Source organism: Pelodiscus sinensis, chromosome 2 (assembly GCF_052426305.1).
Source record: "Pelodiscus sinensis isolate ZL-2025 chromosome 2, ASM5242630v1, whole genome shotgun sequence".
Classification (NCBI taxonomy): Eukaryota; Metazoa; Chordata; order Testudines; family Trionychidae; genus Pelodiscus; species Pelodiscus sinensis.
The window spans coordinates 67499958-67521341 of NC_143053.1; the positions used below are offsets into that span (position 1 = coordinate 67499958).

The 21384-nt window shown below is 41.6% G+C and overlaps 1 long non-coding RNA gene across 1 annotated transcript; it reads left to right on the forward strand.

Moving 5' to 3' along the window:
• Positions 1-1293: 1293 nt before the first annotated feature.
• LOC102462145 (uncharacterized) lies at positions 1294-19980 on the forward strand. The gene is made up of 3 exons (XR_001368791.4): positions 1294-1588; positions 5877-6068; positions 19772-19980. It is a non-coding gene; the product is annotated as an uncharacterized LOC102462145 (long non-coding RNA).
• Positions 19981-21384: the final 1404 nt, after the last annotated feature.

A 21384-nucleotide genomic window follows, 5' to 3' on the forward strand; every position in this document is an offset into this window, starting at 1 on the left:
TGAAGATGGTTCAATTTTACCTTAAAAAGAGGAAAATTACAATGCTTCACCTCCAAAATAATCCCATTTTCCAGAGAAAGATTAATTTTCAAATTATTACATTGGCTTTGGACAACTAAAAAAAATCAAGTTATACAAGAACCATCTAACATGTGAGCTGGTTTTGTTGGAGAAAAGGCCGTTTCAAAGGAACTTTGAGAGAAATGAATTTTCAAGATCATGAAACAGCAGGACACAGTGTTTTACTGTAAACTTTTGCAACTGTCAACTGCAGCTGTAACAAAGAAATCTTCATATTGTGTGCATGTATTCTGTAATGAAGAATTTGTATGAATGGCAGAGTACATAAAGCACAGTGAGAATACTGTGTCCCGGATACTTTTTCCTGCCCTAGAAGCCTAGCGATCAGCCTGCAGTAATAGGAGGCGTTTAACCGATTGCTAACAAACAGTACATTTGAGTTAATGATGAAATCAGTAACAAAGTACAGTATGTGCTGTATATTGTACTTGTTTTTCAAAAGGAAAAACTGTTCTGAGAGTGTGTAGAAGGTATGTGCCAAAGCCAACTACTTAACAAGTTATATTCTCTTGCACCATTTTTAAGCTTTAACCCATTACATTCTGGTGTCACTGAGCTCTCTCACTGATAGTAGCAAGTTCAACAGCTGGTGACTCACAATTTTATTGATTTAAAGGACCCATATGAAACAGTCACAGTTTTACAGCAGTCAGAGTAGGTAAGCCTGTCAGTAATTTGAATAAAATAGATGAATGAATGTAGCAGTCTGTCACATGTGCATTGTGTGCAACAAAGGTAAATTTAGGTTGAGCTGAGGATGTTCTAAGAGCAAGTGTGCAAAGCTGAGCTTCTGAATAGGTATTATGCCCTATCAAGGACTCATTGTTTAGCAGATCCTATACCTAACAATGCCTCATTGTGAAGGTTCCAAAGATCAGTGCATTAAGTACCAGTTTTTCAGACCCCCTTCACATTTTCAGTGGCTTCTAGTGCTGCACACACTAGGATATTCCTATTACAGTCATACCTGGGTGTTCATCTATTGGCTGCAGAAGTAGTGGGGGTTTTATTAAATGGATGGGACAAGCATTTCAGATCACTGGTTTCTTTTCTTCAAGAGTTGTATTCTACCCCATGCCAGAGAAATCTCTTTTTAGGATTTGAGACCTGCTGCTGTTACAAATCTGGAAAACTAACCTTGGACTTATCAAACTATTTCACTTGGATGGATATTTCACTCAAAGACCTGGAGGGAGATCACTGCTCAGGTCACAATGCACAATTAACACCCATTTAAGATGAAAAACTGTAGGATATGGCCTTCAACAGAAGAGAAGATCCTGGATCATTGTACAATGTGAAGTGGACATGTGCAATGGTATTCACTTGGAAAGACTGCTCTAAGACAGGCGCACAAAGAAATAAAGTGGGGCTTCTTTGTTGGCAACCATTAATATCCAAAAATGCTACAGAAACCAATGAACTATTAAGAACGAGTTAACCACAGAGTGACATCATGGTTCAGAACTGCTGGTGGAGTGAGCTGCGAATTTTTACTGATGAGAAGGTGAGACCTTGCTAGGGACTTTAAAATCCAAGTAATAAATCTTCAGTGAATACCTGATTCTCAACAATCCCAGCTTTCCGGGCACAGGGTGGGCCTGAGTAGCTCCAGGTTGGGGAAGCATGCATTGTCCCTCCCCCTGCCGATAGCAGTACAGTCAAACAAAAGTTGATGTAACCATGTCTCCTTTTTTGTGTGGTGTAAGCCCTAGCATGAGAGCAGCAAGGAGCTGGGACTTTGCGGGTGAGCAGGAATCCCTGCTGTCATTCCAAAGGCTAAAGGACTCCATTAGGAGGGCTCTATAGCCTCTAGAGACATCTGTGAGGTCTGCACAGATATCAGGGAATCTACAGGGGTTATAGAGGGAGGGTGAAACTGCTGCTTTGATGGGCAGGGAGAAGGGGAGAGAGAGAATCTTTCTCCCCTCTCCTTATAGAATAATTTGACAGATGCTAGGTATATGGGAAACTTCATAGAGGCTTCCCTCTCCCAGGCTGCTGACTAATTAAGCTGCCCTGATGGTCTAAAGCTATGAGGACTAGTGAATATGAGCATTCACTGAACCTGTGGAAAAGGGTGCAGGGTGTAAAAACAGTAATTAATAAACCCAATAGTATGGTGAGCTTAACAGAAAGATTTCCCTGATCACTCTGTGTGAAGGCTAGGATTTTCAGAACTTCAAATGCTATCGCTGAGACTGCCAGTACCAGCTTTTTGGTCAAGAACAAATTGATGTAGGAGCATGCATGCATTTACAAGCCATTACAAATTGATTCATAAAGGCCACTAGGTGCATACAAGGTGGATAGGACTGTGGCTCCAATGAGTGGACCCATATGAGTTTCAGAGTAGGATATGCTGTGTTAACTAATATGAACATTACACTGTTTACAGTTATTACAGTCTGTAGGTTTGATACATACATATCGTTCCTCCAGACAAACTGAAACATAGAAGATACTCTTAAGGAAGCTCCATGCTTGTATGCACAGACTTACTCTGCGGTGTTAGGGTTTGTAATTTTCAAACATCTTCTTACTGTAATTTGGCCCCATCCACTGGAAGCCCTTTGTTTGAAAGGCACAATTGCAATATAATTTGAGCCTACACAACACGGTCACTTCTGGCCAATGAAATGGGACATATTAGCAGTGAGCACACAGCTAGGGAACTTGATAAAGGTGATGGTTAAAAGATGATCTTTAATCTGATTCTAAAACATTTTGGCACCATCCTTAACCATGTTAAACAACCATGTTTTATACACAATTTCCTCATCTCCACTAGGAAGGCTGCCCATTTTTGACAATCAGTGCATACAGGGTGATTAGCTATAAGCAGAAACAACACTGAACATGGTTTACCTGCATCTGCATTGGCAGCTGAACCATATTCAATACTTGCTCATCTACACCCATTGCTAAAACCGATAACCAGCAAAGACTAATTTTCCTAGAGCTGGTGGATCTGTGTTCAGAAATCATACTATAGATGTAACTACATGAATCAACACAGAACAGAACAGGAATGTTCAGAACAAAATATTACGTTGTTAAATAAAGAGCATCCCTGTAAAGACCTGTCACTAAGTTTGAATTCCTTTGTCCTCACATTGGGGCTGGATTTCCTCCAGAACTTTCCAGAGCTGGCACACAATTCAACAGCATGGTTAAAACTATCAAAACAGCATTTGAGCCTGACTGCACAGGCAAGACCAAACCACTTTTACACTATCCTGAGATATTACTATGTTTTGGAAAATAGGGCTTTGTGGCCATTCACACTGGCAACAGACACCATGTTTAAAACATGCTAGCAGGTCAGAATAGATCTGCTCTTGCTTGGGTGTAATTTAGGGGAAAATTTACATTCTTCTTCCACCATCATTTACTTCAATGTTCACCACTGAAGAAAACGTAACAAATCTACAGTCACTCCAAACCAGAAGTGGGGAACTTTTTGGGTTGTGGGCCGCTGACCCACAGAAAAAAATCAGTCAGGGGCCGCACACAAGTGAGAAGCAAAAAAATAAAATCTCAAACCCTCACTGACATGGCCCCTGACTGAGAAGGAGAGGCTCTCCTCACATTCAGCTTGCACACCAGAGCCTAGAGGAGCCCAGACTAGTAAATTTGTGTGCTCCAGCCTTGTGGTGGGTGGCAGGGAGACTGGAGCACTAGTTCGGACTCCCCAACACTGGAGGGTGCCCTGAGCCTCGATCCTAGGCCTAAGGTCCCCCACCCCTATTCTAAACTATTTATGAACTAGTGGGGAAGAAAAACACTGAATTGAGGGGAATGAAAGCTTAATATGGGTGGAGCCTTTTCAAAACTTCCTGCTTCAGTCTGAGAAAAGAAAATGTCTTGGCAAATATTGGGGCCTTTTCAGCCACTCTTACTCACATTAAGTGGTACAAATAGTATAACAGGTCCAATGAGGGGCATTTTCTAAATTTTACTCCAAATCTTTTTTGGCCAAATTTTACACAAATTTCGTCCTTGGTGATCCTCCCTTATCTCTTTTCCCCCCTCCTTACTAAGGCAGAGAAGCCCTGACTTAAAGACATATCACAAACGATCACTTAGGGTAGTCTACACAGCGGAGCTAAAGCTTAAATAAGCTATGCAACTTGAGCTACAATTGCATAGCTTAAGTTGAAATAGCTCATTTCGGCTTTTGGCACTGTCTACACAGCAGGAAGTCGAAGGAAGAGCACTCTTCTTTCAACTTCCCTTACTCCTTGTAAAATGAGGGTTATAGGAGTTGGAGTAAGAAGTCCTCCAACTTGCCATTATTTTGACAATTATGTCAAAATTAACTGCTTATAGTGTAGATGCAAAATAACACTGCTGTGTAGACATACCCTTAGAAAAGGGGGAATGAGGCATACACAAATTTACAGTCAAGGAGTTGCTATGTACTAGTCTTAATGGTTTCATTTAAGATAAATAATTGTTAAAAGTGAGTAAAGTGGAAGGCTGAGACTGGGATATGGGGAAGGTGATCAGTGGGGGTGTAGGCAGGTCTGAGATTTTAAAAGGAAGGAAATGAAGAAGGGTCTTTTTATCAGATTCTCTCATGATTTTATCCCAAGCACAAATCTGAAATATTCTGGTGTTGAAACCAAAACCATGCAGCAAGTTCAGATACAGAGAACTGGACCCAATTACCAATTTATTCATCACACATTAGCTGAGTTCTAAATTTAGGATTCCAGTTTTATCAAGGTTCAACTTTAAAATGCTTTCTCAACAGGATAGGATAGGAAACCCAACTCAAAGATCTTCTTGTTTGGAGTTGGGATCTAACCACAAACATCAGCCAACCCCAACCTGTTTTGAACTCAAACTCTGGCAGGGCTCTCTTTGCATCAGGGTACTGATGTTGTCCTATAATCCCAGGGAATGGATACCCCAAGTAACAGATGTAATTTATTTTGGATTCTTTTCCCCTCAAGAGTGAGAAAGGGGGAGGCAGGAATTTAATGCCACAATTTTGGTCTCAAACATTTAAAAGTCTAAATATTTAAATATTTCAGGTCAGTTTTTGCTTCCAGAGGTACACAAGCATATAAGAGTATGGCCCTTCACCTTTTAAGACAGCTATGTGGCATCCAGTTTAGCTTTGAATTTCAAGTTCAGAAGGAAAATCATTCGGAGCTGCTGAGCTCTGTGTGGTTTGGGTGCAAAACTATAAATCAGCCTAGGTTAGCTCCAGTCTGGGCTGGTTTAGCACAGCTCGGATTGTGAGTTAAGTTTAATTAGCACAGAAATAGCTGTATTTTGTCTTCCCTGACATTAAATGGCCCAGAAATTATTTATCATGTTCCTCTCCCCACCAACTGTAGAATTTTTATCTGATAAATTATTTTGATACCTAAACACCTAGGGATTTTCCATAGTGTACAACTCTAATCCTGCGCAAAGCTCCCTTTCCTTTCAGCATCCCCAGGATCAAGTCATCAATCCTTGAAAAACGTAAGAGTCCAATTTCAAATTGCATCGATCAGTGGCACCCATAGATTTAAATTTTATTACATTTTAAAAACTTGCATGTGACTCTAGGCTTGTGTGATAAACATTTTTTTCAAAGCTTGATGATTTGAGGGAGGGTCCTTTTCTTAGAGTTCATGCCACTATCTTTTCGCCCAGTACACAAAACACACAATGGGAGAGATACTGCCTTGCTTGCAAATAAAGCCTTTGAAAAACTTCAAACAATTTTGTGGTAAACAATTTATCAGTGTAATTACATTTTCTAATCTGAAATTGTGCTGTGACTATTGTTTCAGGTAATGTGTGAATCATGTTAAGGAGTTTCCCCTCCACTAGTCCCCCACTGGATTATCTAAGCAGCCACTAGTCTCAAGACAGGCCTAAGCCTGATGAAGCATTGTACTGGCACGGCAGGAAGTGGCTCCAATGACTGCCCCTCAGATACACACCTCCAATTTGCTGCTACTGTTGGGCTGCCAGCTAATCAGGTAATTAAAAAAAAACTTAAGTAGAATTGACACAGTGTCTAATGCCTCATGATCCTGAGTTGTCTCTGTGGGGGCAACCCAGCTGCCTCTACCCCCTCTCTCCATATTTGACTGATGCTGAGGTAAAGCAAGAGCTGCATCTTCCTCTTAGCAGGAAAACACAAACAAGGCTTTGAGATCTTTGCACTTGCTAATGAACACAGATGATTAAACAGGCAAGGAGATTGTCTCCCACCACCTTTCAGCAGAGTCCCAGTGTAATGAAGTGGCTGTCAAAATCCTCACCACAAACGGGGATTGTGTTAACAAAAAAGAGCATTAGAGCCAGCATGACTGAATGGCTATTGAGCAGGCAGTGTTGGTTTACTGTTGTGGAAGAATTATATGTACTAACCCCATGCTACAATTTTATTCTTTACTCTTTTAATGCCTGCAGTCTGTTCCTAGCTTAATTTGTATTATCATTTCCTTGGCTATCTATCAGCAGTGAGTGACACAACAGTTAATACTGATTTAATTACAAAGGTCTTTACCCCAGATAAACCATAAAGCAGAGTTCCATAACAGTGAGAATTGCAATGCTGCAGACGTCTGGCAAATGCCTCTCAAATTCTTTAAAACATCTTTTCCCTTCCATCTTGCATTTCAGCCTTTAAAAAAGACTGTCTAGATGGTTTGATCAAATTCCAGGAATTATTAGTCTATCACCTCCCGGTCTGATGTTTGCAGCCACACTGATATTGTTTTAGTTCTGTGGATGCCTTTGGCTCACATCTACCAATGCTTCCAGTTCATCTGAAGAAGCAGGTTTTGCCCTCAAAAATTCGTAATATTAGAGATATATATTTTGTTAGTGTCAAAGGATACGTCTACAGTGCATTCCTCTTTCGAGAGAGGAATGCAAATGTGGCTGAGCAAGATTTCAAATGAAGTGCGGATTTGAATTTCCCGTGCTTCATTTGCATAATCACATCTGGGCACTATTTTGAAATACCCTATTGCGAAAAAAGAAACGCTGCCTAGACACGGTTATTTCGAAAGAAAACCCTTCTTTTGAAATTACCCTTACTCTTTATAAAACTCTGTAAGGTTTTTTCTTGTTTTACATGAAGGTTAATGTAATACATTTCACACTGTTTTTGTTTGGTTGTTTTAACTTTTAAGGGCCCACAGTTTTTTCCTGATTAGATTGTCAAATCCACATCTAGGTCCAAGTTACAATGATTGCTTAATTTCTTTTTGGCTTGTGAAGGACCACCAGGAAAGCATAAATCAATTCTTATCGTGTCTTATATTTGAGTTCCATCTTCCATAGACAGACACCCCTGGTCAAGTGCCCTTCAGTTACAAGGATCAAATGTATTTTTTCCAGTCTCATTAAAGCATTCATTTTTTAATACATTTGATTTTTATCTAGATGACTGTTTCAGTTTCTCAAGCATCTTATCACAGAGTATATTCTATTCTCTCATCCTTACTAATGTGCCTACTGTGTTACATATTTTAGGGGCTCAACATTTTCAAAGCTGATTAGTGATTTTGTGCAACTTGGTTTGTGGGTGGCCAACCTGAGACACTTTGAAGCAGCAGTACAAGGAGGGGACTCAGCTCCCCCTGTGGCAGAAGGCAAAAAAGTCCACAGAGACAACTACTAGAAGAAGCAGCATTTCAGTACATCCAAGCCCAGCATAGGTCAGGCCTGGCCTCTGGGGTATGCAGCAGGTGACATCCTGGAGTACCTTCAAGTTGGACTTCAAGCCCCTTCAGGGTCTGCCAACCCCCACCCCATGCAGTCAGCCATGGCCTGAGGTACCCAGCTCCAGGAATCACAGCCCTTGGGCTACCACTCACCAGGAGCTTAGTCACGTGGGGCAGAAGGAGTTGGTCTAACCTTTCCCAGGGGAGAGGAAGCCCTAGGAACTTGATACTTCAGGCCTTGGCAGCCTGGGAAGGGTAGAGATTGGCAGTCATGCCCTGCTCTACATCATGGCTGGCAGGGCTCCATATGCTATACACGGCTCCAACATGCTGAGAGGCCCCAGTTCCCAGAGGCTGTGGAACTGTGAAGATGTACAATGGAAATACTGTTTAGGGTCAATCAATATTTCCACCCCTCTGAATCATTCCCTGTAAAACTGTGTGCATGAACTGGGGACTGTAATTAGAAAGGGAGCTGGAGGAGCTGCTCTGGCACCCAGGAATCCCCAGGAACACTTGACATGAGGCCCTTCTGAAGTAAAATTCTGGTTGCCCCTCTTTCTTGAAGCGGCCTGATTTTCAGAAGATTGGGTGTTCAGCATTATCTACAAATCAGGCACTGAACCAGTCTGAGGTTGGGAGCCAAAATTTACAGCACATAAAAGTCACTAGGAATATCTGATCTTGGCTCAAATACATATCTGTCTTGTCCCTAATACACTGCCGTGTTTTGCCAACATCCTAGCCCCACTGTAATCAGTGGCAAAATTCCCACTGCCTGGAGCAGGACTAGGATTTGGTCCAAAGTTAGTAAATTTAAAAACCAACAATAATAATGCAATGGCTTTGTGTAGTGTTCACAGTCAAACCAAATGGATTCTACATACAACAAGTGAAAACTGGGCCTGGACTTTACTCCAATCTCTCACATTGCTAATAACCTTTATGCCAGTGTAGTGAGCAGTTTCTCCAAATACAATAGAAAACTCTGCCACTTTGAAGATAAGCCCTCGCAGTTAGCTTAAAACAATAATTTTGTACTTTCTTTCCTGTTTCTGGATTTATTTTAAGTATTCATATAAAATGTCAGAGAGCCTGATAGCAGCCAGATCTGTTTGTATAAAAATCGACTGCCTGTTTGTAGTATATTACAGGCTATATTTGACACAGGAAAGCATTTAATCATGAAAGCTATCAGCACACCACACCCATCTTTGTAAATGCCTTATAAGCTAGATTTATCACCATGAACTTGAACTGGATAGAGACAAGTAAAAATGAATAGTGCAGACCCCATCTGAGGAGCTAGGGTTAAAAGTGTACTATCTACGGTACAGTTGCTACACTTAAAGGTTATTCAGCCATGTTATGTAACGATCAGCAATATAGAAACAATTGACTCAAATTCTCCTTCATTATGTATGAATGTAATTTCAGATTAACTCAACTGAGTAACATGGGAGCAAAAGAGAGGATAAGCAAAAAGAGTCTCCAGAGTTCTGTGTATTTTAAATCCATTGTATCATTCCCATACATGCACAGCAGTACTGTGAGCCCTACAATTTAAAAAATAATCACACAAAACCCAGACACACACATCCTGAGCTTAGTTGGAAACTCATGAAATTTGTTTTGAATTTAAACATTTCTTTTGGGTCTTCTTTCTGAGGGGTGAGTATGCAGGGCCACCCTCCCTTTTTTGAACATGGGAATTTCAGGAGAGAGCCTGAAATACAGAAAATAAATAAAATAGTAATACGCATATAAGGAGAAGGGGAAAGTTCCTTTCTTTACTACTGACTCATCAGTGGGATGTTTCCCTAGCACCTCTGCCAACTTCCTGCACCCAATTCTAGACACTGCCACTGCTCTCTGCCCAGCTACCACCCCTGTTTCAGTGTTTGCCTCCAGCCAACTGCTTCCCCTGTCCTTGTAGTGGATCACAGCAAGAGTGGAGGATGGGGAGATGCAACAGGTTGGAGATGACAAGGCAGGGCACATGATATTAGAATCTTTTCTGCCCCCGCTACTCGCCTTTGCTGCATCCTAGTGCAGGGGATAAAGGGGGTGAGTAGGACCTGACTTAGCAGCTGGACCACAGCAGCCTTGCCTGCCCCATAAGCTTCTTTTTTCCCTCTCCATACAACCAGCACAAGCAATGATGAAGCAGAGCCCAGACTAGCAGCCTCTGTTGGTCATAGTTCAAATGGCAGTTCAATAGAAACATCTTCTAGTAGTCAATATAATGGTCCTCTGTTGATATGCATTTTAGTAGTTCAATTTCTGGACTATCATTGCTCATTAAAAGTGTTGTCCTATGGGTGGAAATTGGGTAAATATTGCATTTTATTAATATCAGCAGAACATTTTATTTATCAGAGCATTTTATTAATATCAGAGTAAAATGGGGCCTGCATGTTGTGTAGTCTTGCCTTAATCTTTGTATTCATGCCCATCAGAGTGAAAGAACCTATTTGCATATATATTTGCATGTATATGTAACCACACTTAAGTTGCGGCCCCTGGCATGTGCTGTGAGTATCACTGTGGCCCCGGGGGCTTCATAAGTTGAGCAGCCCTGTTCTCATGTGTGAAGACAGACTGCAAAATCAGTGTTTCCCCCGGTCTGAAAATTCTGAGCCCTGAACAGGTTGGTTCAGCAGAGGATTTTGGGTTGAGGGTGGAGCTGAAGGTGGAACTGGGATGGGGGACTTGCTGGTGCTAGAAGCAGAGCTGGCCTGGAGTTAGAGAGAAAATGAGGGCAGAGTGGAGCTGTGACTGGGGCCAGAGCTGGTCTGCATGACAACATGCAGGAGGAGTGTGAAAAATTCACAACCTTACCCTGGTGTAGACTCAACTTGATCAAATTCTTCCATTGACTTAGCTATCACCTCTTGGGGAATTAGATTACTTAGGCTAAGGGAATTTTAATAAACGATTCCCTTGGTGTAGGAAAGCATCTAAAATTTGCACAACATCAGCGTGCTATAGCACCAGTAGTGCAGACATGCCCTTGGTCACAGAACCCTAGATACTTAATAACTCACAGCAATCTACTCAGCAGTTGTGAACTGGTAAAGAAAAATACCAGCACCAAGGGAACTATAGAAAATATTTATGTTGGTAAATATAGTTATCCATATTGGTGTTCAGTCAGGATGCTAAGTTTTATTTCTCAGTTCTTCTGAAAGAGCATCCTGGGGTCTTTCCTGCGTTATCAAATCTCTCTCTTTCTCATCTAAAAGATGGCTCCTCCATCAGCACAGAGTCCCACATCTTCAGGGCAGAACATGGTTTCAGTATTGACTCAGAGGCTGGAGTTCCACCTACTGTGTCAAATCCCTACTTTAATTTTCTAGGTGGCCCAAACCTACTTGGCTGCGAGGAGATAATATGGCTGCAGACTGGAGATCACTAGCTCAGATTCAAAGGAATAATGAGATACTTGTTAAACTTTAACAAATAAATAGCATTCTTGTTTAGGAACTTAAGAGTTTTTTCCTGAAACATCAGATAATCGTTGACCCTGGAGTCCTGCTTCAGTCGGTGCTCAGTAAAGGATGCTTTTGAGGAAAGTGAACCCTCTTTCTCCTCCTCCTCCACATATTTGTGCTATCGAATTCTGGAATTGTGCACTGCAATTCAATACTTGGGAAAAATGTTGGACAATTAAAGGATCACTAATAATATCTGTAGCTACAAAGGAGAAGACATTGGTATGGATGCTGAAATAACACTAATCCAACCCCTTGTTACTCTCTGGACATAAACTGCTCACGTGAGGTACTTCTCTCAAGTACACCTAAGGTACTCATACCACTGGTTGAGAAACACTGATCTAGACCATCTAACCTGCCCTTAAATATTTCCAGAGATGGAGATTCCACAACCTCCATATGGAGCAGCATAAAGGGGCTCTGAAGGCCTGGATCTCCCCAGCACAATAAATGAGTCCAACAGTAATAAGGCTACCTTCCAAAGACCTCCTGGCAAGCTAAGGTACAGCAGATATGCTGTAGGAGGGCAGGAAGTGCACAGCAGGGGCAGGGTCATAACACATAGTGCTAAGGAGGGTTCCACAGGATGCTGTCATAAAAATCCCCACAAATGTCTGAAATATCCCTGGGGCCACAGAGCAGTTCAAGGTCACTAGGGCACAAAATTGCTTAACACCTATTTAGCCTCCCCTTTTCCCCCTAGGCTAGGCATTTAATGCTGTGCCTTGTCACACGGAGAATGTATATGTCTGCTTTTACCCTTTAATGGAGGAAACAGAGGTCTCTCATTTAAGGTTAAATAAATGGTAACACACATATAATCAACACACCCAAAAACATTTCAAATAGTGACCAAAAATCCTTTCTCCTCAGATGCTCAACATTCACTCTTTCGTGACGTTGTATCACTGATTTCTGTAAGACTCTGATTAGAAGATCAGGTTTTGTCTTCAGTATAAAAAAGGAGAGGGGAAAAATGTACAGTACATGAAAAAAGTAACAGATCTTTCTACACCTTAAAAACAGAATCTGCCCAATTTTTTTTTCTGCTTTGTAAGTCACCTTTAACTGAACCAGACTCAGATAGCTGTGAGCCACCCTGGACTACTGGATTGCAGAGATGTGCCAACAGTTTTCTTCCTCTCCCTTGGGTTGGATATAAAGAATTCCTATCTTCATAACTGGCATTTTTGATAGATGAGATCATTTTGTAACTGATACAGCAACATACAATAAACTTTGTTCAAACACCAGTAGATAGTAGCCAAAAAAAAAAACACCACCCTGTGTAAACATTACAGCATTCTGCCAAAAAAAGGATGAAGCTTATAGACTGCAGCCTGAAAAAATGTTAAAAATAGACTGACCTACATTGATAATATAAGGTTACAAGAGGTATTTTGCTATTCTTAGCCTCTGCATTCCATAAGTTAATTATCAATGTACAAAACTGAAAAGAATTCAGTACTATGGTATAGCTTTATAGGAGATGAATTCAAGATTGGTGTAATAGTGAAATGTCATTTATTGATTCTTGCTGGTAACAATCAATCAGTTATAGAAGCAATAAAGAAGATGATTGTATTGCTTACTGTTCCAAGGTAGAAGCCCAAGTGATCTCCTATTCAGAGGGTCTTAGAACAGGAGGACCTGCTACTCGCCGTATGTGCGGTAATGCTAAATTAGAAAGAGAAGTGGATTTGTTCATTTATGTCAAGCATTGGGAACCTAAGGCCCAGGGCTGAATGCAGCCCCTGACTTGTCTAGATCCAGCCCCTGAGGCTCTGGGCTCCCCCCAGCATTGGGGAACCCACACTGGTGCTTCACCACTCCTACCCCCCACCCCCTACCCACACACACACACACACCATTCCCCTCCCCTGCAGAGCTGAGCACACAATCTACTAGCCTGGGCCCTCCAAGGCTCTGGTGTGTGAGGGGAATGTGGATAATGTCTTTCTCCTTCTCAGCTGGGGACCACATCAGAGGGTTTTGGTTTTAGTTTGTTTTGTTTTTTGCTGTTCATATGTGTGTGGTCCCTGACTGATATTTCTGTGAGTCAGCAGCCCCCCAGCCCAAAAAGGGTTCTACACCCCTGGTTTATGTTGATTAATTAGAAATACAAGCACTGCTCAACCTAGAAGTGCGCCCAACTCTATAAATTTGGATTTTGGTTTTGTATACCCACACATATTGGTGTCTTCCAATTGGGGTTTTGATCCAGCCTAATTTAATGACAGTTTCTAATCTTAACATTTCAATCCAATTCAGGCCTAGGTTCTGAACACCTACAAATACTGAGACATTTGAATAGAGGCTTCTGGGCCAAGCTAGTGTCATGAGAATGTCCATTTAGCAACTGGGACCTGGATTACGCACCCCCAGAAATGTCTTAAGTTTGTTGACATTTTGTCTCTAATCAGAGTGAGTATTTAAAATGTTTGGATGAAGAGAGATAAAGGCAGAAAACTCCATACCTGTTCCTCAGTATTAATCAATCAGTCTTGGGTTACACTGGCTTCCATTCAGACATTCTCAGCATACCTATCATTTTAGCTCCACTCCAGCCTCCTTCCTTCCGGTAGAGACCCAGGTTAGGAGGCTACACAGGAGATGGCTCTTGCCTCTCTCCACAAGTTATGAAATATTTTTTCACCTTCGTGCTACCTAGGGGTAAGACATTTCATTCCATTATTACATCTAGCCTGTTCCTATTTTTTTTCTAAAGCACCTGATAAGGCATATTTAAAATTACAACATAGTGACTTTATGACACAGCAGCTAATCTATACCGGATAGCATTTGTCCTACCAGCTCAAAGGGAAACAAATGGGGATTGTTATTTCCCCAGCAATGTATATAATCCTTTCATGGGGTTTATTGGTATCCTGGTCTATTAATGCAGTTTTTAAATATTCATTTGACTGTTCTCCATGTTTATGAGCTGAATAAGGTAGAGATCAGAGAGCACAGCTTTGTGAGCACAAATGTTAGCATTTTAGCAGCCTTGGGTACTTATCTGGCCCCTCATCACCATAATATAAGTGCTTCAGACTTTTTTTTTTAAATGTTGTCCTCCTCACTCTCCTATGAAGTATTATTAGCCCCATTTAATAGATTAGGAGCTGATACACAAAGAAAATGTTGTGTACAAAGCAACACGAGTCTAGGACTGAGCAGAGACATGAAAAATGTTTGGAAATCCAGATCCAAGCCACTGGTCCATCCTTCCTTAGCAGAGATTAGCTGGACACTTTGAAACTGTGGCCACTTGTACACGAGGTAGGACACTTTCCTTTGGGCCACCAATCATCTGCCCAAAAATATTTCACAAAGATTTGATAGCATCCTTGGCTACCTTGCTGATCAATATTGTTTCACTATTTCCTTATGCTCAGCCAGCTGTCTATATCTACCTGTTGTTTTATACTTAGTCGTGGTCTCTTTTAAGTTCCCATTTGAGGTGGAGCCGCTGGTACTGCACACACTGTGGCCCTGGCAGTGCTGAAGGGCTGGCTGGGGGAGGTTAGCCTCTGGCTCTCCACCTTCCACTGGAGGCTCCGCTCCATCAGGGGGACCGAAACCAGCTTCCACCAGGCTTGGCAGAGTCATCAGTCCCTTATAGGGGCATACTTTCAACTACACACAACTTTGGCCCCATTTTAGGATGTAACTGTTACATTCCATGCTATGTGCTAACAGAAACCAGGCCTCCATCTGTTTGGAATTGGTAGACCATAAGCACATGGTCAGCTCTTAGCAAATACCATCAGTTTTAAAGTATAGATAAAGTATTGTATGGCCATCAGCTAGGGTTGGCAGTTGGCCAGTATTGACTTGGACAGTCCGGTATTTTCTCCTCCTGTCCGGTAAAAAAATTCAGAAAAGTCTGGCATTTTCTGAATTTTTCCTGGTCAGGAGGCAAAAATCTCAGGTGCTTACTGGGTTCTGCAGGGGACCTGTCCAGCCCGGAGCAGGGAGACAAGATGGCGGACGGCTGCTGGCAGCTTGTTAGGGCCAAACAGCCTCAAAAGCATTTCTTAAAGGGTCCACACTGTTTTATTTATTATTATTATTGCTTAAGAACTCTCGGGGGCCTTTTTTTTCTCAACTTTGGTCTCCCCCTTTTCTTTTCTCAACAGTGGTTTGTTTGTTTGGTTTTTTGGGGGGGGAGTTCAGTATTTTTGGTTAAACCATCTGGCAACCCTATCATCAACCTACTGGCTTAACTGCCCACTCAGTTCAACATCCAGACAACAAAGGGCTCCACAAATCCTCCTGCCACAGGAAAGGGAAGACCCACCTGAGGTCAGAGGGACCTGGCTGTGAGAGTGAGAGCAGAAGGCTAGGAAAGATTACTGGGGAGCTGGCACCAGGAAAGCTGCATCTGGAACACCCAGGAGGTGGGCAAAAAAAATCCACCCTGTTGTTGGGAGGCGACCCCTAATGGCTGCAAGAGGAAGAAAGGGACTACAAGGAAACCAGTTTATTTTCATATTGGCTTGTACTTAGGAAGATGTTTCATTCTTGTAGTTGAAAAAAAACCAGTTGAAGACATTGTGCCTAGGACAGCTTTACTGTTTGTTTCTGGCTGCTCTAGTAAAATAGCAGCCTTTTCTGAAGTGTGCATTTATTTTTTGGAACCCACTGGGGTTAGCCCAAAAAGAACCTAGTGCTTGGAGCTACGACAGCACTTGTAGTACTTCATGCTTGGAGGCACCTACCTCCTGGCCAGACACAATGACGGATGTACCACTATGCTCAAAGGGACAGCCTGCAACAGGATTGGTTACAATGCATGAATGGAAAAAGTCAACCCATGTATGTTTGTTAAATGTTTTAACTAATCTCTTTAAAAATCCAAACATTGTGCAATCATTTTTTCGTAGAAGAAATTTACTCACTGGAGCATTAGTTTAGCCAGGCTGTCAACATTTTCACTGCCTGTCTAAACCAGTTAGAAAAAATGCAGTGGGAAAAAACTGGCACTCAGGCTCCAACTACTGCTGACACTGGTGAAGATAACTCAGTGATGGAGCAGTAATGGGAGAGATTCAGAAATGCTCGCGGGTACCTTACATCACAGAATGGTGTATTTTCAGAGCAGTGAATCAGGACAGTAGAGTCAGGAAACACACCATTTTAAAGAACTAAATTGTCTCTGTTAATTCCCCAAGCAACTTTTCAGCACAGAGAATTAGCAAAGACAATTTATTTCCCTGTGCTGAAAGGCCTCTTGTTCTCATTCAGACACAAGCTTCCTCCTTGCAATCTTAGTACTATTGTATCGGAGAACACATGAGTGTGCAGAGGACACTGTAATGCTGAGCTGTCCTGGGACTTCTCCTAGGCATTTAACCTGAATCCCAATTCACAGAAAAATTAATACAGCCGTACCTAGACTACATTGCTGCTTTTGATACACCCTGTCTCTTAAACAGGTTGAGAGAGCACTCTAGTGGGCTATGATAATACATTTAATGTGCATTTAGTTACCGTCTAGACTTTTATCTGCAATTTTACTGCAATTTAAAGCCCAAGACAGAAGTAAAGCCCAAGACAGAAGTAAAAAGCTCAATAGAGTTACAACCTGTTTTCATTCTATGAGCCACTAGAGGAGAGCAATCCTTGTCCCGATCACTTTCACCTTCACCCTGTAGTGCCTACTGCTTGGTTATCACACTGTTAACAGACCACAGGCCACGATCTGAGCCATAAAGGCACATTTGATATGTTGGTGGAAATTACAGGCAGTATTGCAAGGTGACAGGAGACACTCTAGATCCGGAGTTCTCAAACTTCATTGCACTGTGACCCTCTTCTGATTAGGGATGTTAGTGACTAGTTGACTATCCACTGACTGAGGTTGGCCGCCACAAACAGGGACTGATTGACTCAGCATGAGCCGGGACCAAGCAGTCACAGCTCATGCTGATCGCTGCGCCTCTGCATTTTAAATGTAGTAAGAGCCCAGCAGCTCTTACTACATTTAAAATGCAGAGCCGCAGCACGGGTGGCTCTATAGCCAGCATGAGCCAGGACTGCTCATTCCCAGATGGAGTTGGTTCCTGGAGCTACCCCCACTGCGGCTTTGCACAGCGGCGCTTATCGACTAATTGTATAATCCAGTATTTCTCAACCTTTTTTTTATAAAGTACCCCTTTTTCAAAATACAAAAAATTATGTGCCCCCTTTTTAAAAAAAATTATAAGTACCCCCAGTATCTACAGTTTTTAGACACACAACATTTTGTTCTACCATTGCAACACATTTGTTTAAACAACTTAATTGTAGCCAGGAGGGCAAAATTTTTGGGTGTAAAAAGTACAAAAACAATAAAGCACTATTTCAGTTGTGTTGACATACTCCCCAGACTTCTCTCAAGTACCCCTGAGGACATCGGTACCACTGGTTGAGAAACACTGTAGTTGATACAAATTGTATCAACTATATGATTAGCCGGATAATCACATTTTAATAGCCTTACTTCTGACAACAAAAATCATTACATGTCTCCAAGAGGAGGGATAGAAACCTGAGCCTGCCTGAGTTTGACAGGCCCAGATTTCACCTGTCCTCTGCTCACCTTTGAGCAAGTCAGCAACCTAAGACTAAAGAGCCAGTTTAGAGTCTTTGCTCATTATTTTGGTTCATTGTGCTGATGAAATGCAGTGCTGGCTCTTTCAGTAAACTTCCAGTGGAAATCTTTAAAGGTTTGAACTTTAGTAATTAATCATTAGTTTAGTAAAATTGTACAGCTCAACTATCCTGCCAAAAAGTTGGAAAAGAACCCAATTAATTTCCTGGAAATATTGCTTTTAAGAAGACTACTTTGCATGGCTAGTTATATCACAACAAATTTATTTTAAATACCGCATTGCTGTGTGTAAGCCACCTGAAATTAATACACACCAGGGAACTGTATTAGATATTTTTATGCCTCACTATTTTCCCATGCACAATGGCCACATCTTGTTACTCACATTTTATTTCACACATACAGGGAGACACACTTTCAGTTAAGTCTTTTTGTCAGAAGATAAAGACTACATGACAATTGTATTTTTCTCATTGAAACAACTAGTAATGGGAGAGTAGATTCATTATGAGGACCCTACCTTGTGGCTGTGTATGATGTAGGAATTCTCCCTCTCCAGTGGCCACTGCCTGCTGGCCTTGTGGACCTGCAATGCCATGCTGCTTTTCAGGACCTAGCCCTTCAGCTAGATCACATTTTGGTCCCACTCCTTGCAATGAAAAATTACAATGAAAAAAACACAACCAACCAATAAATAAATAATCCCTAGATCTTTTCTCAGGTCTCTGACCCTGAGACTGGGCCTCAGTAGTCCTTCCTTACCCACTTTTCTTAGGAGTTTAAATCAGTCTTACTCCCTTAGGCCAAAGAGGCTTCACAACATCACCTTTATGGCTGGTAGGGGAACCCAAACCCACCTGGTATGCAGAGTTCCAATCTGAACCTTAGGCTGAGCAGCCAAAGTCTGTTCCATCAGACACCTTGCTGCTGCCTCTTGAACAGTTTTGGACTTTCGTTTGAGCCTTTCCCCCCTACCCCTCTCCCTAGCTCACATTCTTATGCCAGGGACAGTCACAGGAGCTTGCTCCAATCCTGTATCTTTCCTGGGTTTTTTATTCTCTCTGTAGAAGCCTTCCTGTTCCCCACAGATCTCTCCTGCTTCAGGGTCACAAAAGTGACTGCAGAATTTTTAGCCCTTCTTCCCACAACCTCCTTTTGTTTCAGCAGTCTTCTCTCATTTCCGTCCTTACTTATGCCTGTCCCCTCTCCTCCATGTGCATCTAGGTAGGTTAAGTGATCTCTCAGTTCTATACTAACCCTTTCTTCAACTGTGTGGAGTAGACATTTCATCACTGATGGGAAAAAGATGCACAGTTCTGATTTGGACGGAAACTTCTTTTCAGTTTGGTGGGAGAGTGGGGTGGAATGGGGCAGAGAAGGCAGGCTATCAGATCTGGATGCTTAGTTTAGTGTATTATAGAAATGCAAACAGCCATCAGGTTTGGCTCCCGATCTAAACTCTGCCTAAGCTCAGATCTGTATTGCAATCCTGGCCCCACAGAATGTCAGCAGAGCCAGGATTTTACTTGTGGCATTTTAGTTCAGGATATTCTTTATCATCAACAGAGCTTCACTAAACTGGAGCTCACTGCAAGCAGCTTCTGCTGTGTAAGAATGATGGCAAAATTACTGATAGGCAATTTCCTTCCAACTGTTACTCTGTAATGAATTGAAACTACACACGCATACAACACAGCTTTAGTGCAGTTTCCCTTTGGAAAACAATGTGGGGGTGCCAACATATAAATGATGGTCACATCACAAATGCCTACACCCATACTACAGAAGGAGTTGACACTATTGTAGCTGCACTTTTCATCCATAGAAGCAGAAAGTTACAAGACAGTTGTATTTAATAGTTAATATTGCTGACCCATATAAACAACATGAACTACCTTTCTTTGTTACAGGAGGGGGACAAGAAAAGGAACAATTCTGCTGGCTTGAACTAAAGGAGCTGATCTTTAAACACTTGTCTTGGAAGCTGGGAAACTGATTTTCCTGTTTCACTAGTGACCTCTCCCAATAAATACATTTATTAATTTCCATGTATTGTTGTTGATTGTAAGAGCTGTGCAATAGCCACCAGTTTATCTGTGCATAGAAAATACCATGCTGCCAACAGAGAAGCCTGAAGACTGATTTTGATACCATATACTGGCTTTTGTAGTGATATAATATTATTCATGTAATGTGAGCCACATGCTATGGTTTGGGCTTTCATTTTTTGCAAAGATATTGACAAATATTTGTTCTACCCATGTTAAATTCCATAGAGCAGTTCTGGACAGTTAGAAATAGACCTTTCCTTAACCCAGATATTTGAACTGCTGTTGATTAGCACAAACTGATAGGGAGTGGTACAAATGTACATTTCCATATGCTGGCCTTTGGTGAATTCTGTGACCAATAGAACCCAGAGATCATTACATATATCTTCTGTCCAGTCTCATTTGGAGTCACCTTATGACGTTTTATTTTCTTAATGGCATTACAATTAGTTCTGCTAGGCCAAAGACTTAGTGTGAAGCCAGGGGTTTCGATAAAGTGAAACTATGAATGAATTTGGTGACAGCTGTGAACTCTTAATGCTCCTTTATATTGGGTTCAGAATGAGGCAACTGAGACTTCTTTAAGCAACCAGATTTGACACAGTATCCTGCTGTAGAAATTGGACTTTTTAGAAGTTAGTCCATTGCATATACACCAAAGTAGAAAGAGGACTGCAACTTTTCACACATTTCCCCTTTTAACTTTTTTTATGCGCTAGTTTTGAAACTCAAATGCGACACCCTGCTAAGATATCTTACAGCCCTTTCTCTGTTTTGCCATGACATGAAGAAAGAGTCTCAAAAGTTGATTTTAAAAAAATCACTGTTATTAATCTACTGAAAGAGCTCCCCTACAACTTTGCTGGGTTGTTTTTTGCCTTTGTTCATGTTTACAGTCATATAAGCTACGGTTGCCAGATACTTTCACAAAAATTCCTGACCATGGCGGTGGAAAAAATTGGTCGAGCAAAAAAAAAGATCACAGTGCCTTTAAATTCCCATGCTCCCTGCTCCCCCCACCAGATGTGGCAGGAGAGAAATGTTCCTGCCGGCCTTCCATCCAAGAAAAACAGAAAATATATATATATATATATATATTTTACTGGACAGAAGATGCAATTACCGGACTGCCCAGGTGAAAACCAGACACCTGGCAACCCTAAAAAGCCCTTCCCTAAGATGACACTATTCTATTTAACTTCTAGTCAAGTGGTTAACATAGACATACTGCTCCCAACATAGTGTTTACTTCTGTACTACCTGAATGCTGTTACCAGTTAATTATATAAGGGACAGAATGGAGACCAGGATCTACTCCAGGTAGGTCACCTGAAGAGCACCACTCTGGAAATAGGATGGAATACATCTGCAAAGAGAAAGAAAACTTTATTAGGCTTTTATATATTCATTTAATGCTGACAATCTTTGATCCCGAGTTGTGTTCCAGCCTCGCTGCACCCTACCTTTGGACA